This window comes from Chiloscyllium plagiosum, unplaced genomic scaffold (assembly GCF_037043375.1).
Source record: "Chiloscyllium plagiosum isolate Xiang-an unplaced genomic scaffold, Cpla_swu_hap1 HiC_scaffold_30, whole genome shotgun sequence".
Lineage (NCBI taxonomy): Eukaryota > Metazoa > Chordata > Chondrichthyes > Orectolobiformes > Hemiscylliidae > Chiloscyllium > Chiloscyllium plagiosum.
In genome coordinates this window covers 37,863,676-37,871,038 of record NW_028270168.1, presented here as the reverse complement: position 1 = coordinate 37,871,038, position 7,363 = coordinate 37,863,676, and the positions used below count along the sequence as shown (strand labels likewise).

The window sequence follows — 7,363 nt, the reverse complement described above, 5'->3', positions numbered from 1 at the left end:
GTATATTTATGATTTGAATGAGGATAATTAATATACTATTGTCAAGTTTGCAGATGATACAAACACAGGTGTGAAAGCAAGCACTGAGGGCACAATACAGAGGGTTTTACGCAGGTTAAGTGAGTGGATAAAAGCTTAGCAGATGGAATATAATGTAGGAAAATATGAGGTTTTGCACTTTAGCAGGAAGAATAGAGGAGTTGATTAATATTCAAATGGATAAAGAGTCCTTGAACATAAATTGCAAAAAGAAATTTGTACACAAGTTCAGCAGGCATTGGTGAATGCAAAAGAATGCAGGCTTCCATTTGAAAGGGAATGGAATACAAAAATAGGGAAGCTATGCCAAAACTATTTGAAAGGCCATAGGGCTACGCTGTCATTAGAGAGAGATACGACTATCTTGAAGGTTACCTTGCCTCAGGCAAGGGGTAAGGTTGAGGAGGAGTGTCCTTCCTGGTAACGTCAGCTGATGTGGGAATTGAACACTGTTGGCAGCACTCTGCATCACAAACCACTGTCGAATTAAAATCAAACTATCCAACACACTAGTCAGACCACACCTAGAATACTATGAACAGTTTTGCTTCCCTTACCTTTGGAAAGATATACTGACATTGGAGGAATTTTAGAGCAAGTTCATGAGGCTGATATTGGGTATGGAGGGACTCCCATATGAGGAGAGGTTGAAGAGGTTGACATGTACTTTTTGTCTTCATTAGAATGAGGTGTGACCTTACTGAAACATATAAGATTCTTAGGGGGCTTGACGGATACATGCTGAGAGATTATTTCCCTTTGTGAGAGAGTCCAGGACTTTAGAGGGTAATCTCAACTACAGTCTCCCAGCCTGCCTCAATCTCCTACAATTTTACCTACCAACATAACAGGTCCACAGCAGATGCCATTTCCCTAGCCCTGAACCCATCCCAGGAACAACAAGGACACCTACATTAGACTCCTGCTCATTGACGACAGCTCCATCTTCAACACCATTATTCTCTCCAGACTGATCTCCAAACTTCTAGACTTTGGTCATGTCTCTGCCCTCTGCAACTAGATCCTCAGCGTTCTGACCCACAATCAGTGATGATAGACAGCTGCAACTCCTCCACAATAACTTTCAACACAGGAGCCTCCCAAGGATGCGTCCTCATTCTCCAACTGTATTCCCTGTACACCCACAATTATGTCATCAAATTATGAACAAATGCCTTCTACAAGTTTGCTGACAACGCCACCATGGTAGGGTGGATATCTAACGATGACGAGTCAGAATGCAGAAAGGAGATAGAGGGCTTGGTGACGTGGTATAACGAGAACTACCTCCCTCTCAATGTCGGCAGAATTAAAGAACTGATCATTAACTTCAGAAAGAAAGGAAGAGAACACACCCCCATCTACATCAACGGAGCAGAGGTTGAGAGGGTGGAGAGCATCAAGTTCCTCGGAGTGATAATAACTGACAACCTGTCCTGGACTTCCTATATAGATGCGAAGGTCCAGAAGGCACAACAACGCCTCTTCTTCCTCAGATGGCTCAGGAAATTTGGCATGTCCATAAGGACCCTCACTGACGTTTGCAGATGCATCATTGAGAGCACACTGTCCGGGTGCATAATGGCCTGGTATGGCAACTGCTCTGCCCAGGACTGTAAGAAGCTACAGAAGGTTGTGTACACAGCCCAGACCATCAGGGAAGCCAACCTTTCAACCATGGACTCCATTTACACAGCCAGTTGTCATGGAAAGGTTGCCAACATCATAAAAGATCATTCACACCCCGTAATACTCTCCTACAGCATCTTGCATCAGGCAGACAATATAGAAACTTGAACACACGCACCAGCAGGTTCAGGAACAGCTTCTTCCTGGCCATTATTAGACTAGCTTCAAATAATGCCGATCTCGCTAATGTTGATCTTGCCAGCACATGCCCTGTGCAATGTAACCTGTATGCTTCTCTTTTTTTTCTCAACTTTTGATCTCTATGTCCAAGCTTACTGTGATCTTCCTGAACTGCTTGTAAACAAAACATTTCACTGTACTTAGGTACTCGTGACAAGAAGTAAATCAAATCTCAGAATAGAGGGTCACCTCAGGAAAGAAATAAGGAGGAAACTCTTCTCCAAGAGAGTAGTTAGTCTGTGGAATTCTTGACTGCAGAGGTCTGATGTGGCTGTATTATTTCATATACTCACGGCTGTGTGTAATCAGATTTTTCATCACGAAGAAAATCAAGGGTCATATAAAAGGCCAAAAACTGGAGTTACAAATCATCAGATCCCTCATGATTTCATTGAGTAGTGCAACAATTTGCTGGGCCAAATGGCCTACTTCTGCTCCAATGTCTTATTCGGAAGGTTCTGTGAAGTGAAAGGAATTCTACACATCCAATGTTTAGTTGGTATGTGACCATTGAAAGGTGTTTTTTTTTAATGAATATCTGTGCTGAGAATCCTGGAAGCTGTGCTGATGTCTCAATTCTGTGCCAGTCACGTTTCTGAAAGACAATTGCATTTCCAAATAAAGTCTGCAGATGACTCCGAAGAGATTAGGGCTTCCCCAAGTTCTGGTCTCCAGCAAGAGTGTGTCCAGAAGGGTCATCATCTGATACACCTCTCACAGCATTGTGCTGCAAAGAGGACTGAGCTCAAACAGGAGAGATGAGAGTATTGCTTGCATCTTTGGAGCAGGAGGAGCACATGTCTGATTTAGCTATGGCCCCTGAAGCAACTCACCTAGTCAGTAGAGATAACTGCAATGGACTGCCTCACAAATATATCATTTGTGGTCGACAGCTTAACTTGTGGTTTTTAAAAAGTTTGGAGAGACTAGTCAGAAAGACAGCAAAATTATAATCATGTTGTGACAACTGATACTTGCATAGTGCACTCTTTATTTGCCTTTTTTCCTATTTTTGTATGATTGCAAACCTCCTCTTCTCTTTTTCACAATACCATTATCCAAGTTGTGAATAGACCTTGCTTTTGATCATCCTAAATTGAGAAAGGTTGCCTGTGCATTCTTGAGCATTGATATGATATAATAAAGACTTGTAAAAAAATAAATTTGCAGAACTAAAATTGTTTTCTTAATAGAATCTTCAGAAGAAAATCATTTCACCATTAAAAGTGCAAAAGTCATAAATATGTTTTTTGAATGTATTCTGAAATTGCTGTACATACAGATGCAAATTTGTCCCCATTGTAAGGGAACATAGTTTTTTTCCCAAGTGCTGCTCATTTGAATTCGATTGGTTTATTAGATTTAAGTTATGAGCATGTACTTGAAGGATGTGCCTTAAGCAAGGCTTAAGGTAAAATGAATCGAGTGGAATATATCCCTATCAGAAGCAATTAATCTCATTAATATTGAAATTGAAGGTTAAATGTGGGTATAAATTAGCAAATACATTCAGGAACATTATAGTTGCTGCACTCATGAGACCTTAAAATGTTATCCGGTCAGAATGAAGTTCATAGATTGTACTAATGTTGGTTTGAGAATCAGTAGCATATGTTCAACCATCTACAAACATCTGAGAGAAATCTTTGCTTTGTCTGTGCATTATTTATCTTTCAAATGCACTTAATTAGTTGGCTGGTTTGTAACTTGCACGTTGTTTGTTAGGCATTCATGTAGATTCAAAAGCATGAAGTGGCTCAAAAATATGTCTAACATGTGACCTAGTTGCACAAATTGTAAAAAGGTAACTCAGTCAGATAATGTTGAGCTGAACTAGAATTGTGGACCATGGGGCAAGTATCAGAATATGAAGGCATACTTCATTATTACTTTTTTGTATCGGCCATTTTTAATCTACAGGTCAGAAAAAAAGCTGATTTGTCCCAAGCAAATATCTTCACTTGGTCTTAGATCATTCATACCTGCCATCATTGGGATTTTCCTGAATATAACCATAAGAAATAGGAACAGGAGTAGGCCATTCAGCCCTTCCAGCCTGCTCCACCATTTCAATAGGATCATGGCTGATTAATCATTATTCTATCCAGAAACCTATTCAAATTCTTATTGAATTTATTGTATCACTATCTTCAGTTGTCTTTCCAGAACCAATTCCTCTTCCCTAGTGTTGAGACAATTAGGTTGTTACCTCATGTTCCTATTTGCTATAAAATATTGAAGCCCACTGAAACTTCTGATATTGTTTCCCTTTATTTGCCTTGTTTCCTTTTTTTTTTATTATTGCTAATGTCCACTTCTCTTTTTCACACTGTCATTGTCCACGTTATAAATAGATCCTGAAAGTAGTGGGTTTTTTTTTCAAATCTGATTCACGTTATGTCACACTTCCTACAGTTCCACAACTTTCAAGGTAAGGTTGTCAACTACATTTCCAACCAATGTTTCCTTGATGCCTAATCCTTTATTGATCTAATTGGATAAAATTGACAGTCCTTCACTTCTCAAACATATCAAATATTTTTCAAGCACTTTACTTAGTCAGTTCGACTTGATCCCTTTCTTCAATCATTTGTGATTCTGCATAACACCGACTTGATCTTCAAATATTATGTTTTTTTTTAAATTGAAACAGGTATAAACCTTATGCATTGTAATCTTTAATGACATTTTTTAATTATTCAGGTTTCCCACTTCAAGTCTGAGGTGATGGTGGTGGTTGTGAGGGAGTGGTATGGGTTGCTACTGCTATGGTGGAGGAGCAGAGGAATTCAGTTCTGAAGTTTGGAGGCAGCAGGCTGGGGTGTAGAGGGAATAGTAATTTTGAAGAGGGGCCAATCGACATGTAAACTGGGGAGGCAATGGACATTGTGATGGGGAGGTGTTCATAACTCTTGGCACCACCCTGGCTTTGATGGGAGGACAATGTAGTGTAATGTCTGGAGTGGTGATGCAGTATTCCTGAGGCTGAGGATGTACAGTGGAGAGATGAAATATTAAAGATATGTGTTGGATTGGAACATGGGCAGGTTAATTTTCCAACTAAATGGAGGGTGCAATGAGGCTCAGGGATGGGTGTTGGGAATCTTTGACAGCTGCAGCATTACAATGATGAGAAAGTTGCTCAGATGGAACAGCACCATCATCATCCCACTGCGGAGCAGAAGCAACCAAAGCAATGCAGGAAGAATATCCCTGTGCACATTATTCGGAGGAACTGAGTTGATTGAAGTTACCTTTCACTGACTAACTTTAAAAGAATCACACAACACTAGGTTGTAGTCCAACAGGTTTATTTGGAAGTACAAGCTTTCGGAGTGCTACTCCTTCGTCAGATAGCTCGTGGGACAGGCTCATAGGACACAGAATTTATAGTAAAAGATCAAGGTGTCATCCAACTCATGCAATGTATTGAGCAAACCCAGATTGCTGTTAAGTCTTTATTCTCTCCCTCTCTCCCCCTCTCTCCCACACATGCACACACACTCACATCTTTCACTCTCTCTCACATACACACACACACACACACTCACATCTTTCACTCTCTCTCTCACACACACATACACAATCACACACACTCTCTCTCTCTCTCTCTCTATCTGGTGAACCAGTCGGAGTCAGGTTGGGATGTAGACAGACTCTAACCTCGCAACTTTATTGCATCGTCTGAGCTGAGAGGTCACTTTATTTTAATAAAATCTTAAGTTATCTTAGGAATGTGACTTGAAAGAAGTTCTGAGATTTACATATGAATAAATTGAAACCTGCAACCCATTCTAAGTGATTATAGACTGAACAGCAATCTGGGTTTGCTGAATAAATCGCATGAGTTGGATGACACCTTGATCTTTTGCTATAAATTCTGTGTCCTATAGTCCTGCCCCACTAGTTACCGGATGAAGGAGCAGCACTCCGAAAGCATGTAATTTCAAATAAACCCTGTTGGACTATAACCTGGTGTTGTGTGATTTTTAATTTGGTCCATCCCAGTCCAACACCAGCACCTCCACATGATGTGTGGATGCTGTTGAGGGCCATCTCTCAAGTATGATCCAAACTGCAAGTGTATGTCAACCTTTCTATGTGGTTCAAGCAGTTTAATAAAAGCTAAAGTTGCAAGTGGTCGGAAGCCTTCACAACATCTGAGGCTGCCTCATTAAAACCTGACAAAGGACACAGTGAACAGAGTAATTGTCATACGGTCAGGGTTTGAACATTGTGGGACACTAAGGATTCTTGCAGTTAAAATAACATTCACTCACAAAGCTGATGATGAACGGTGGACATATATTCACACACGTGGCTATACATTCACAACCAAGTGTTCGCTGAGTGCCCTCAGAAGGTTATTTAGCTTTCCCTCCCTCTTTGTCAGGTGCAGCCACAGGCTCTGCAGATGGGATGCAGGGGCCTGCTGTCCAATACAGACTGTTGGTCTTGGAGTTTTGGGCAGCTCTGGGACAGTTTATGGCTGAATGGAGTGCCCCGACATGTTGAATGTGTTTTGCCCAGATGCACTCATCCTACTGCAGGGGTTGCTGAGGAAGACAGGCAGGATGGAGGTGTGAGGTGAGACTATCTTTGAAGTGCCCTGAGGGGAGAAATTTGAGGCCTGCATATACTGCATCATTAGCTGGGGGGCTACTGTGGAGTGAAGGTCAAGCTCCTCCATCCACTGTTGTGTTAAGCAATGGAGTGCAGGTCTGAGTGTGCTGGATTTTGCTGTCCATCTGGTAGACCAACATATCCTTGGAGGTGACTAAGCACAACATGCCAGAGGCAGCTTTGCTTAAGCAACATTGGCAGAGTCTTCCAGCCTACTAGTCAGTTCTCCCAGAGCCTCTGACAATCCTGCCTGTTGCTCCTCCGTCTGCTTGTGTATTTGTATGAAGTCCTGAATGCCTGACATCTTGGGGAAATCTCCTTCATCTATGTTTGGTTACTGACAGTCCTCTGGAGCATTTCTTGCTGAACCAACTCGAGAGGTGGCGCAGTAAGGTGCTCCAGTCTCTAACTGAATGAAATACCCACCAAGATGTCAGTACCTGAACTGGTAGAGAGTACAGGAGATAGAATGGCTGGTCTTTCTTTGAGGGAAAGAATTACAAACTTGGGATTGAGGTTTGGGCATGTGAAGAGTGCATTAACACTGGCAGTAATCGGTGAATGACACAATAGCAGACTTTCATCCACCTACCCACTGACCCATTTACTCACCCTACCCAGACACACATTCATTTATTCATCTGCATTCCTATTCATCAACTTCAGTTAAAATTTAAAGCAGTTCTGAAGAAGGGTCACTGGACCCAAAACATTAACTCTGACTTCTCTGCACAGGTGCTGCCAGACCTGTGTTTTTCCAGCAATTTGTTTTCATTTAACATTTTCAAGCACTACGGGATTTCAAAAGGTCATGTCTGTATAAATAGAAGCT

The 7,363-nt window shown here is 41.4% G+C and overlaps 1 pseudogene; it reads left to right on the top strand.

The window, feature by feature from the left end:
• Window positions 1-1,210: 1,210 nt before the first annotated feature.
• On the top strand, window positions 1,211-1,885 carry LOC148142183 (uncharacterized; annotated as a pseudogene).
• The last annotated feature ends 5,478 nt before the right edge of the window (window positions 1,886-7,363 follow it).